The sequence below is a fragment of the Ostrinia nubilalis genome, chromosome 25, assembly GCF_963855985.1.
Source record: "Ostrinia nubilalis chromosome 25, ilOstNubi1.1, whole genome shotgun sequence".
NCBI lineage: Eukaryota > Metazoa > Arthropoda > Insecta > Lepidoptera > Crambidae > Ostrinia > Ostrinia nubilalis.
In genome coordinates, this window is record NC_087112.1 from 7805952 (window position 1) to 7819026 (window position 13075).

At 38.3% G+C, this 13075-nt stretch overlaps 1 protein-coding gene across 1 annotated transcript in view; it reads right to left on the bottom strand.

The window, feature by feature from the left end:
• LOC135084219 (plasma membrane calcium-transporting ATPase 2) overlaps positions 1-13075 on the bottom strand; it is a 136904-nt gene that overhangs the window by 103048 nt on the left and 20781 nt on the right. Inside the window, exon 2 of the mRNA XM_063978955.1 lies at positions 6834-6901. The gene's annotated coding sequence lies outside the window, so the exon portion shown is untranslated. The remainder of the gene's footprint in view (positions 1-6833; positions 6902-13075) is intronic.

Consider the following 13075-nt stretch of genomic DNA (forward strand, 5'->3'; position numbering starts at 1 on the left):
ATATAATGGTAACGTTTAAACTAGAGTGTTGTGACGTGTTGCATACTAATACTAAATGTATGAAACGGATTCCGGTCTGAACTTATGCATCACTACACAACACATCAAAAAAATATCCATCTTTACTATTTTTGAGTATTGCGCACGACGTTGTTTTTTCCAGCTAAGACAAAAAGACATATTTAAAAGCTTGGCCCCCGGAGCGAAGGTCAAAACACCGGATGGTGGTAACCCTGGGCTGGGGCTGTCTCGCATTCGTGTTGCATACTGATACTTAATGTATGAAACTGATTCCGTTCTGAACGTATGCGTCACGACACGACAGACATCAGAAAAAATAAATCCACCTTTACTTTATTTAGATCATCACGCATGTTTTTTCCAGCTAAGGCAAAAAAGCAAGACCAATCAAAATCCGGAGCGAAGGTCAAAACATCGGGATCGATCGCCCTGCGCTGGAAGAATGAAACGGGCTGTCTCGCATTCATGTTGCATACTAAAAATGTATGAAACTGATTCCGTTCTGAACGTATGCGTCAATACACAACACATCAGAAAAAAGAAATCCACCTTTCCTTTTTTTAGATCATGTTTTTTCCAGCAAGACGAATCAAAAGCCCGGAGCGAAGGTCAAAACAACGGATGGTGGTAGCCCTGCGCTGGAAGAATGAAACGGGCTGTCTCGCATTCATTTCGCCCCGCCTTTAATTAGAGTTGTACCGTGAACTGCGGTCAAATGCTGTGATGAACGACGCTAGCCACTTTATTTCGCTTCGGAAATACAGGGAAAGAGACTACCTAGACGTATATAACTTGTATATTTTAGTTAATAATCTTGGAAATAGAACAAAGTTTTGGTGACCAAACTAGATTCTTAGATAGACCATATTATAACATACATAGAGCAGAGGTAATTTAAGAACAGTATTCTGGCGGGGCTCAAAGCTATTGACTTATCTTAGCAAGAGTTCAAACGAGTTGCAACAAAGTAAGATAAGAGAGTCATCACTGAAATGGCCACAAACTAGTTTTACAAACAAGGCATTTGAGAAATTGCACGGCCCAAAGCTATTGACTTACCTTAACAACAGTTCAAATGAGTTGCAACAAGGTAAGGTAGGAAAGTCATCACTGAAATGGCCACTGCAAATACAAACAATGCATTTGAGTAAAGCTACCAGATTACACATTTCTTTAGCCACTAGAGTATTGTGACCTAGTAAAAGAAGCATCTTTGAAGGAAAAAGTCGACCATTTACCAGAACAAAATGCACATGGCTCGTTTATGTAGTGGAATGGGGAAACAAGACAGCCTCAAGATTTATTTAGCCCATAAAAGGTTCTGTACACTCTATCTTCCCAAAGTTTCAGTGTTGCCAATTTGTCCCTTGCCAAGGACATTCTCGTCCTACTAACAGAATTGTGTACTTTAAATAGGCATTTTATGTAACGTTTGAATGAGGTTTTTAGGGATCCGTTTATTCATACCCAAAAGATCCGGCCCAGCACTCGACGGAACCGTATTGTTGTGGCAACTGTCCGTCTGGCTGTCAGGGCCTTTTAACGAAATATGATGGGCGGTTTACTTTACGCTGAGTTATTTGGCATTAATGTGTAAATTGAATTTAGGACACTAATGGATAATTAATACCGTAATTAACGATACAAAATGTTATGAATAAAGAAATTCAAGACACTAACCCAGCTTTTCATAATACGCCATATTTTGCCCCGTTACAATATGAAAGTCGGTTAGACAAAAATTTGATACACATAACTGAATTTGTCCTTTAACGTTATAGTACGGATAAGTTGCATAAATTCACCAAATACTATGCCTAGAATCCAAGCAAATAGAACAAACAGTTGGCGTAAATCTTCATCCATACAGAAATTTTAAGTACTCAAGAATTGTTCAAAGTTCCATGACATGTCCACCTGCCAGTACAATCGACATCAGACTATACTTTTGTTGCAAAATGGTACCTAATACAACTAGGTAAGATCCCATATTTAACTTGACGTGCTGTCGTCTGTACATCAAAATTCCGCGCACGCCCGCCATTCCAAGTCCAACTGACTCCAACTAATCAGGAGTTATGCGCCGACATGTTTGCGTGGTAATGATTAGGCAACTTTCTGCCACTTCCTCAAGGGTCACCAGGATAGTGAAATAAAATTGGATTAACGAAATATTCTTTGACAAATTCATAGACAAAGGCTGACTAGAAGTTGTAGCAGTGTCATTTTTATTAATATTTTCATTTATACATAGATTCGGATTTTATATGTCTTTTGGAATCTTGAGAATTTGTTCTTGTAATGTCTGAAATATTTCTGCCATACCTATGCTACTCCTGTAATCCCTCAACAAACAAAACTTCCAAGCCGAATGGAAAGCACCGTTGACATTTTAATCAGTTAAAAAATAAACTCAGCAACCAAGTCTTATTATCTCAAACACAAACTTAAGATTAAGTCACTCTTGCCCCCATTTTGAGAGGCTTCATTAAAAGTTGAGCGATCGACATTTTACTTTGGCTAAGAACTGAAATAATATGAAAAAGTTTAATCCTTAACCAGCTGGCGGCTTCATTAGCCCACGGACCACGGATGCAAACAAAAATGCTTGTTTTTTAATTATATTAAATCCCGGATGAAATCGCCCGTTAAGTGGGCTTTCGGAGGCAATTCGCGGGCGTAAATTGCATTTACAAGTTGTTTACTGACGCTTTTAATCTATAAAATTATCTATAAACCGGCAATCGACTTCAACCCTTATTCAAATAAAGGTTACCACTTCGTTTACTTTTAAAAAAGGATCCTAATTTTCGATATGGTGATACTTAAAGATATCGTGGTCACTTATTTATATTTTTAAATATATTTTTTTACTTATCTATGCCGTCTTACAACTTTTCAATGTCATTTGTCACTGTCAGGTAATGTCAAAGTCAACCAAACAGTTTTGGTGTGAAAAATTTCAAGTTTTTATCGCGCGTTTTTGGTATTTTTGAAACTTTGTTCAACAAAAATTCTGATAAGTGTTTTTTCGATTCAAAATCCTAAACTATAACATTTATTGTATAGTCTCACTTATAGGCAGCGTCTGCAATTGATTTATTTATATAGTTTTGACATTTTAAAGAAGTGGTAAATAGTTTACCACTGTCCGATCCCGTCTTGACAAAAGTTTGATGATATATAAAAATAACTGTTGTTTTTTGTATTTGCTCAAATAAAACTAAAAAAATATTTGGAGAAATTGTAAGTTATTTTGATAACTGTTTACGTAACGTTTTGACATTACGTAATTAGTGAATTTATTGTTAGTTTCAGACTCAAGGTAAGCATAATAATTGTTAGCATAATTATTATGCTTACCTTGATTATTTTTATAAAAACAATATTATTTAATTCCCAAAATATTTTTAAAATATAGGTAGAACCAAGAGGAAGTCACTAGTCAAAAAACAAAAATAAACCAAAACGGACAATGGTAACTATTTTACCACCAACATTGAATAATTTGTAGTCATGAATGGATAATGGTAAATTATTTACCACCCAAAAAACTACCCCTTACCCTATTTTTTAATAAATTTTGATCAAAAATATGAAATAAGTGACCCACAATTACCCAAAATCCACTTCAACTTTGTAAAAAAAATGCATACCAGCTCGCATTTGAATAAGGGTCAATGAGGTGAGCTAATGAATTGTATTGTTGTTTCGCAATTTAACAATTAACTGGTTTAGCTGGATTAATTACATAAATTCACTCCTCGTGACGTCATCGACGTAAGTTGGCATCTTTTTGGGTATGAATCCAATTGGATTTAATTGAAAGTGATGAAGATAATACAACTAAGGCTGCTGAAATTAAATAGCTTTGAGTCTCCTAGTATTGACTACGACTCAATAGAGAACATAGCGATTCGGCTTTTAGGAATGCTTCTTATTCTTACGACACAATGGAATCGACCCAATATCTAGGTGACGATAAAAACTGAGGACGTCGAACTTTCCGGAAAATTGGTGTACCGTAACGTAGTATTGTGAAGGGAGCCCTACTTTAGCGTTTCTTCTTTATATTTTTTCCTCGGAAGGTATTACAGAGAATGTTGCGAGAAATATCTCTTAACGTAGATGCGAAGCCGGTGCTTTCATCCGATATTTACTGGGATGTTTCCCATTCAATGTGGCACGAGTATGCCAGAGATTTCCTGCAGCGTAACGTTTTCTAGCCGGTAAAACAATCCACTTTTGTTGCCAATTGAAATGCGGAGCAAATCTGTCTGGGAACACGATTTATCTTTATTTGTACACGTAAGTGGGTATAACATTTAAATTCAAGTTAAAAAGGGGATGGAATCGATGTCTATTCATATTGGCATTTCGATCAATCAATGGTGACATTTCCCGAGAGCTTGGCACGTGAATTTTTCAAAGGGCTCTCGGCCAACTAATTCGTAAAATTCCAGCTAAATCTGGATCATTTTAACGTGCAATCACAATCACTCAAACACGGTCTGTTGCAATAGCAGTTACTGTAGGGAGTGAGTTTAATTGATGGCGAACCAGTTTGGCGGTTTCCGCCACAGCTGGGTAATCTAAGTTGGCTTAGTTAAGGCCACTCTCAATCGTGGTGCAGTAAAGCGATTAGGGTATCTCCTTCCCGCAAACGGTTCCTGATTAACGAGGGAGAGAGATGGAAGCCCTTTTAGTTCTCGGAACCGGAATGGACGTAACGTTCCTACTCCCTTTGTGACGATATCGTGGAAAGTCTTTCACAGTCCACTACAACGTACTAGTTAGTAGCTTTCTATTACATTGAGTTGCTTTGTATTAAAATAATAATCTATTTATAAGCGCTTACACAATATTAACTTCCTTTAAATAAATCACAAACATCCAGCCATTTCGAGTCAGCAATTAAGTAAAAGCTTTCAAGCTTCCATATTTAATGTGAATGCATTTGACCTCATTTACTATTCTATTGGCTAGCGCACAGTGCTGTCTATTCCCTGCGATGAATGTTGTCTGGACGTCACTCCTCCTGCCCTATCTTTTCAGGCAATAGTTCAGAGTGCCAGTTATAAACATAACTTCGACATCCAACAATAGTTTGTTTGGAATCGAGAAAATTGAATCGATTCCTTTCAAATTGAAGTTAAGCTGTTTTGATGCTTGGCTGTTACTGTTAGTAAGATTGATGACCGCGATTATAGAACTAGTGCAGCTGAACCCAAACCAATTGACCACGCACCAAAGAATACGAATTGTCGCGTCGAAACAATTGAAAAACCTAAAAATGATAACAAAGGCATTGGCAATGGTGTTTTGTTACGGCGAACCGATAAACCGATCACGATTTTGTCGTTAGCAACATATTGGTTTATGATAACGACACAAATATTAGCGAAACACATGTTTATCGACTGGTAATCGAAAGATATCGTTCGCCGGCTAATTCAATTACTTAGTAGGGCACCGTGGTCGATGCGGAGAATGAAAGTCTGATCCTATACATTATGGATGCATAATTTTCATCTACAAGACTATACAATTTATTCAGAAGACGCAACCTTTAAAGAGATTACACGGCAATCTATTTCTGAAGTTATAAGCTGCAGTATAAGTTTTGTAATTCCACATACTCAGGGTATAATCTACTCTGACGTAGTGGATATTAAACTAGACCGCCCTACTGCATTGTTAGAGCCACCTTAATAGAATGTTCTCGAAACACTATCCGGAGTGCGACCGTAATTCGATTTGCGAGGACCTTGTCCCGACTCTGGCCGTGGACGTGATATTAGTAGCATTTCAGTCAGGTTACACTTTAAATAGGGGTTGCTTTGTGGATTGTAACCCAAAGGGTAGACGTGGACTTACATTAGTCGTCATAATCGTCAAAGTATTTCCTAAAATTCAGTCCATTAAGGCAAGTTAAGATTAAAATTTTAGTGCTCATTTTTATTCCGTGTTTGACCTGTGTTCTCCAAACAAAAATATTCGATTTTAAAAAGCGCTAACATTTCTACAAAGTTGACACAATCCGAATCTGATATTGGAAAAACTAGTGACACGTTGACACCAAAACTGCAGATTGCGAAAATTTCGTTTCAAACGTTTTGAACGAGCTATTGCAGTTTCGAGAGCAATTTTATTGAGACTGTACGTCATCTTTCAAGTATATTAACTTAAAATTCGTTTTAGAGTCAAAATATTATTATGAAAAAGAAGATGCATTAGTAAAGATTACATAAAAACTTTCCTTAATTCCGCGACCATCTACGAATACTTCAAAATAAATGAAAGGGTATTCAAGATCCAATAGGTGAAGGGGATCTTTTCAAGAGGAGCACTTCAGCCAGTTTTGCCTTTGAGCGGTAGAGGTAGTATTTTTAGGTCAAACGCGTAAGTATATCTGCTTCAGTGGTCTAGTAGTTTGAATATTGGTTCGCTTCGGTGGAAATATCTCAGCTAAAGATGTACTTATTTTGGGATTTATTTTAACGTTTGCTTTAGCTTTAAAGCTTATAAATTTTTTGTTACTTCTGCAATTCTAGGATATATTTCTTCCGAAATGTATGGCAAAATGGTAATTATAAGTGTACATACAATTTTGGGTGGTGTTTCGAGGTGGTGGGACGTAAGTACGAGTAATTGCGGAAAAACAAGGAAAGGAAGGAAATTGATAACGTTAATTTATCAACAGCGAGTAACGTGTTCATTCATTGTTCTGTGTTCGCTTTAACACGCGACTATCACTGAGCTGCCGAAACAAATTCACGACGACATTAAAAATAGTAATAGGGATTACATACCACGAGTGCGTGTCGCACCCGTCTTTCTGCCGCGGCGTATGGCTCCCTATTATGTTGCAGGTGCCGACCTGGAACGAGGAAAAAACACAATTATTCACGGCACAAACAAGGAAATTTTACGCTAATACAATTTACGAGCTCAGATAATTTATGTGTCATGAATCCTGGGCGTAGCTCGTAACTGGGTAGCTCAACGCTCTGAGTAACGGTACACAAGTAGCTGGAGCTTTAACTGTAGTTATTTTCCTATTAAAATATTTATAGCTGAGCAATTTCATTATTCAGGCGTTTAATAGCACAGAAAGTTGTTTGTACTGCTGCCGCAAGATATCAGTACTATGTAATCTGTCCAAGAAAAAATGATAAGCCAGCAAACCATCTGACAAAAATAGTTAATTTAGTCTTGTAAAGCATAGACAGATAATGAAAGAAATATAAATGAATTTAAAGACAAAGCACAAAGATTCGAAATACTGGAGTCACGGTCCACTTGCGGGCACTTCCTTGTTGTAAACGCTAAAACCATTAGCCTGCACTTATGAGTAATTACGAAGCTTAAATTGTCTGCGTTCGGAGTAGATCGAAATCGCACAGGATGCAGTTCTGAGTACGGCATTTAACTGGAATTCGTGAGAGTGTACCGGAACAGTTACCAAGCCGAGGGCTTAGTGGCTCACTCCTATTTAGGGCACCGTATTGGCTTACGTGCGAGCATTGCGAGGATTAATTATTGTGTTGCCTGCACTCTGAATTAAAGTACCCCTATAAATTGTGCCAAGGGACCGCCGTAAACTGAAGGAGTTAGTTAATGCCACACAAGTTAAACAACACACGGTTTAATGAAACCGTAAAGAGCACGACCTTTGATAAAAAGTAAAAGGATTAAGACAAAACGTAGCATTATATTAATAATTATAAAAAAAAATATCGATAAAGAGCCTGCCTCTATTTAAAACCTAGTTATCGCACAGTTTTATCAACACAAGACCACTTCCCCTGACCTCGAAATGTTGAGAGTAAGCCCCTCGTAGATCTTATCTTAACACCCCTAAGAACTCAATATCTTGGGAGTAGAATACACAAAAGAGAGCCCCGAGGGTCCAAGGAGAAGGACAAATAACCAATTAAGGTTCGGCAGCGGGTGGTTGTGCAAATATTTGTGAGCCGTCGTGCAGTGACGCATTAGTTAAGTACACGCTATATTTACGTTGGACCCACTTTTATTGATCAATATGCATATCTAGGGCTAATAATAGAAGGGCAAGGTACGCTTAAAGTCCACGAAGCAATATTTAAGTTATTTATATTTTAACTTTGTGAAACGTCTAAGAGCAAAAGTCGAAACGTTACTATGTGACCACGTGGAAATATTGTGAATCAATAATGTTGAGAGAAAACAGTGTAAGGTTGAATGAAAACTCACTTTTCCTTGAATCTCTCCGAGAAAAATCTAATACAAGACTTGTGAAAGCACCAGACACGACTTCCGACGAGATTTTTGATTTTATTTTTATCTTAACCCGAAGTTTAAAGTATTTCACGAATTATTTCACCACGCGCTACAGTTGAATTAATTTATATTTTAGTTAAATTAAGTTTGGAAATAAATGATTTTTAAATGTTAAATAATTTATCAACTACGATCTACCACTGTACTGTACTGTACACTGCCGCAGTTTGATTTGAATGACACACTCAAATAGTAAGTAGCCTTCCTACTACTCTCCAAACAGATCTCTAAATAAATAAAGATAACTGCCGCAGTTGTGACGTACTGATACATGTTCTTTGCCTGCTACATCATTATCGCTATAGCAAATCTCTGCTGTATAACTGTAAGTATAGTAAGTAACATAAAAAACTAAGTGTTTGGCTAACAGATTCAGTTCAATGCTTTAGTAGGATGAATGACTCACTCAGCAAATTAAATTGAATACGGATGAATGATTAGTTTGTTACAAACGAGATACACAATAAAAGTGCCATAACGACCACGCTAGTGCCATACATGAAACCAGAGACATAGTAAAAGAACCCTTTACTTAATTGAGTCGTGTTGTAATCATTTAGCACAGTAGGCTAGCGTTATTATGACTACTCCAATGGTTATGGCCAGATTACCATTTACCATTCAGCATTGTCTAGCTCGCAACTCAGACCTTATAGCGCTAATAAAATACAAATATATAATGGCGTTCAGTTTATTGGATATGACTGATATCGATCTCACCAAAGAAAACACCGAAGTTCTTTGAAACCACACTAGTAACAAGTTTCTAGATGATGTAATTATTTACTCGCGCCGTTTCAAGACCGTAAAGATATGACTGCGCATAGACACGCTTTTTGTGTGACATTAAACATACATGCGAACAAATATTGTTACACGTATCAGTGAGGAATTACTTTATATTGTTTTGAATAAACAACGACTCATGCGTTTCAAGGTTTGTTGAAATCTTCCAAGATCATTTGATACGACAGAAGAATTAAGACAAGTTATTTTGACAAAGAATCGTAAAATACTCGGTTTTGAACGGCGCATAGCGACTAGCTTCACGCAGGGCAAATGATTCACACGAGTGATAATTCTGTATTACGGCCGTGACTTATTGTGATGACTACATTGTGTCACAGTTCAAATGACTCCCACTGATTTATAAATACGAATATTTTAATTTCTGGCATTCCGTTTCTAATTATAGACGCATACTACTAAGAGTCTCGATCACGTGACCGGTTTACCGCACGATCGATCCAACGATTGTTCACAAATACTAACGTGTGTAGAATTTGAATGGTTGAGTACAATGTGTTTTAGATGGTTGCGTAAACGTCTCTAGCTAAGATATTATCGGTGCAAATGACTGTGCGGCCGCGGGCGTATGCAAGTGAATCAACCTCTGCAGTGCCAATGGGCAAGGGCTGGTGACATCATTTCGTAAAGTCAGCGTTTATTAAACCGTTTGATGTCATGGCTATCCACTTCAGTGCAACTATATCGATTTCTTAAACAAGAATTGCATTTTTGCAGCACTCACCGATTTAAGCGAGACAGTATTGACTATCGCAGGCCAAGTATCATTGTAGGGATAATTAATGGCAAGACTAAGAGAAAAACATTGGATATCGGGTAACACTGTTTGTTTCAAGCTTTTATCTCAAACAATAGGCCGTATACGATTACTCTCTGACCTTTTCGGCAAATAGACGAGATACGATCGATGCCGAAGACGAATTCGGGTGAGTCACATCTCCAGAACCGCCCTTGTTGGCTCGATGTATAATTATTATGTGTCTAGACTCCCGGCGACAGCCAGGCGACGTCTATGGAAATATAATGAGACTGGGATATATAAATCCGTTGCCAGTAAAGATGGAGGAATATTCTTAACCAACGCAATGAGGTTATGCGGTTCCGCTCTGCTTGCGGCCCAAAACACTGTCACGACTTATAGGCTTGGTCTTGGTAACATACCTGAAGATATCACGAGAGCAGTAGCTAGGCAAGAGAGTACACAGGACGGAAAACACGAAGAGGTGATGTTCCCAGAAAATTTTCTTATCTCCATATCACTTCACGGGGGCACCTAATTGTCCACGAAAGCGGCGCTCCTCACTCATCGCTAAAAGCGACTTTTGGATTCCTTTCAGGCATCGAACTTGCCACCTAATTTATCAGGCACTTGACTCATAATTGGTTGTGAATTTTCGCGCGGCACTAAGGGGGCACACATTATAAGAAATAGTAACGGAGACACGTGCTTTCGGGGCAGAGAGGGACGGATTCACTGAACGTCCTTGGCGAGGGGGCGCGCGGGGCGCCTGCGGCATCAGACGTTTCAATCATCCCCGGGGGGATAGGGACGCGAATATAGCTATGCAGGGCGCAAGAGCGAGAGGGGCGATGCCGTGCTATTGACCGGCCTGCAGACCACGCCCACCCGGGCGAGACACGGGCGCGCTGATGCTCCAAGTGAAAATCGAACGTCGGCCCGGGCAGACGCGACGGGAGGCCGCTAAGTTGCACCATCAAGGTTATCCCTACGTAACTACTTATGCACTTTCCCTTCCCATTATTACGGAACTACAGCTGACATCCGCCGTGAGAGGATCAGAGGACCCGTAGTACCCGCACACTTCAAGCGCTCAACGCGTAAAGATCCCGACTGCTGTTGAATACAAAAATCTATAAAGCTCGGCTTATTCGGTTCGATATACAGACTTGGCACGGGCACTATGTAGGTTGCCAGAAAAGGACCTCAGCAGACACGAGAGGGAAGAGCCGAAAGAATAACGGCGTAGTATAGTACTATAGTAGTTACGACACTGGGCATAAAACTTTTCATTTTTAATTTGAGTCTCAGGGAACCGTGTCAAAGAGGGGAATGTTCACGTGTGTTGAATCTCGAGCGATTAGTACTTTGTTCCCTTTTGAAATGTTTCGAGGTCGGAGGCTTCCGGCGTTACGTAAGAGCGCGATCGTTTTACATTCCCGTTGTTTTTATTTTATTTCAGATTTCTACGTTAATGGAACTTTTCAGGGTTGCAAAAAGGGAGCAGCACGGTAATGAATTAGTTTTTCAAGTTAATTACTTTGAGTAGTAGTACCGTGTGTAAGTTGTGGTCGAACCGTAGTAAAGCCGGTGCTATGTATATAATATCCGTTTGTCTGTTGCCGGGTTGCGTAACTCCCGCCCTGTCTCCAGTTATGTTATCAAGTACGTAAGGCTTTATTTATAGTACTTAACCGAAGCTTATTACATTTTCTCTGACAAGGGCGCGTACTTTGCTGTATTCAGAAATTTCAGATTCGGAAAATGTGGTTAACCGTGGTTATGGTGCCACTTTTGTAAGGTTTTGGGAAATCTGGGAATTTACAATTCAAATTAGATTCTCATGTGAATTTTCAGAAGTTAAGTAAAATAAAAGCAATTAAGGTGTTTAAAGTAATTACGCACGTTACCATTATGATCACCATAACGAACGTTTTGTAACAATCAATCAAATCAAATTATAATGTCCTTTCAAAGTAATGAATTAAATACAATAATAACAGCAAACATAATTGGGAAAGTTACAATAACATAATGTTATTAGAAAAGCATTGATTCACTGGTTTGTATAAACAATAATGATCAGAAACACAAAGAAGATGAAATCTATGTGACACGACAAATGCAGACAATAAGCCATGTTACGATACATGTACAGACAACAGCACATCAGACTATATATTTTTGTTGCAAACTAGCTTCTATTAGAACGGGGTAAGATGCCGGTGTAAAGCTTGATGAGCTCTCGTTTGTACAAAGAGAAAACAATATTTGAACCATTTCAAACGTTTCTTGTTTGTTTGCAAACTATTTTATGCTGTTGCAAGTTCATTAACAGCTCTCCTGAGTTTTCAAAGTATGCTTCACACTATTAATTTCACTATATCCAGTTTGATTACTAGGAAAACCATCTCGACATCTGACTATGGCTATCCTTGAAATTTTTGATGATGGAACCAAATTGAAACGAAAATTTGTAATTTGCTGATTAAATTTTGAGAAAAAAATTCATAGGAGACCTCTAATTTTTGCTAAAAACAAGGTCCATACTGTCGAAAATTATTTGAAGATCCTGATGTCACATGGAAAAGGCAATAAAGAATTTGAATTTGAATATAAAGGCAAGCTAATTTAGGATTTTCTTTACCCCGTACATTTTCTTTATTAAATCCAATGCAAGTCAATTACCAAGTCTTTTATATTCGTCGCATCTTTCGTACTAGCCCTCCGCATGGAGGTATCAACCTTGGGTTGATTTTGAGGAAAGATAATTATTTCATACCAGACTTTACTGGCGTTTCCAAAATAATTTGAAGATCCTAATGTCACATTGATGGAAAAACATTAAAGAATCTGAATTTGAGAATAGAGTCAGCTAATTTACGATTTTCTTTACCCTACAATCCAATGCGGATCAATTTCCAAGTCTTATTATTCGTCGCATGTTTCGTACCAGCCCCTCCGTATGGAGGTATCAACCCTGGGCTGGGCAAGGTTTCCTTGACCCGGGTGCTATTTTTGTTTCGCATGTGTAGCGGCAACTATAAAATGGGCTTTAACTAATGACATGCATTTTGTGTGGAAGGAAATGGAGGTTTGTTGGTAAAGACGTTTCTAGTAGGACGATAGCGGTTTAGGTAAAAGGTGTAATCTTTGGTAGCAAAAAAGTCTTTGCTGTATTTTATT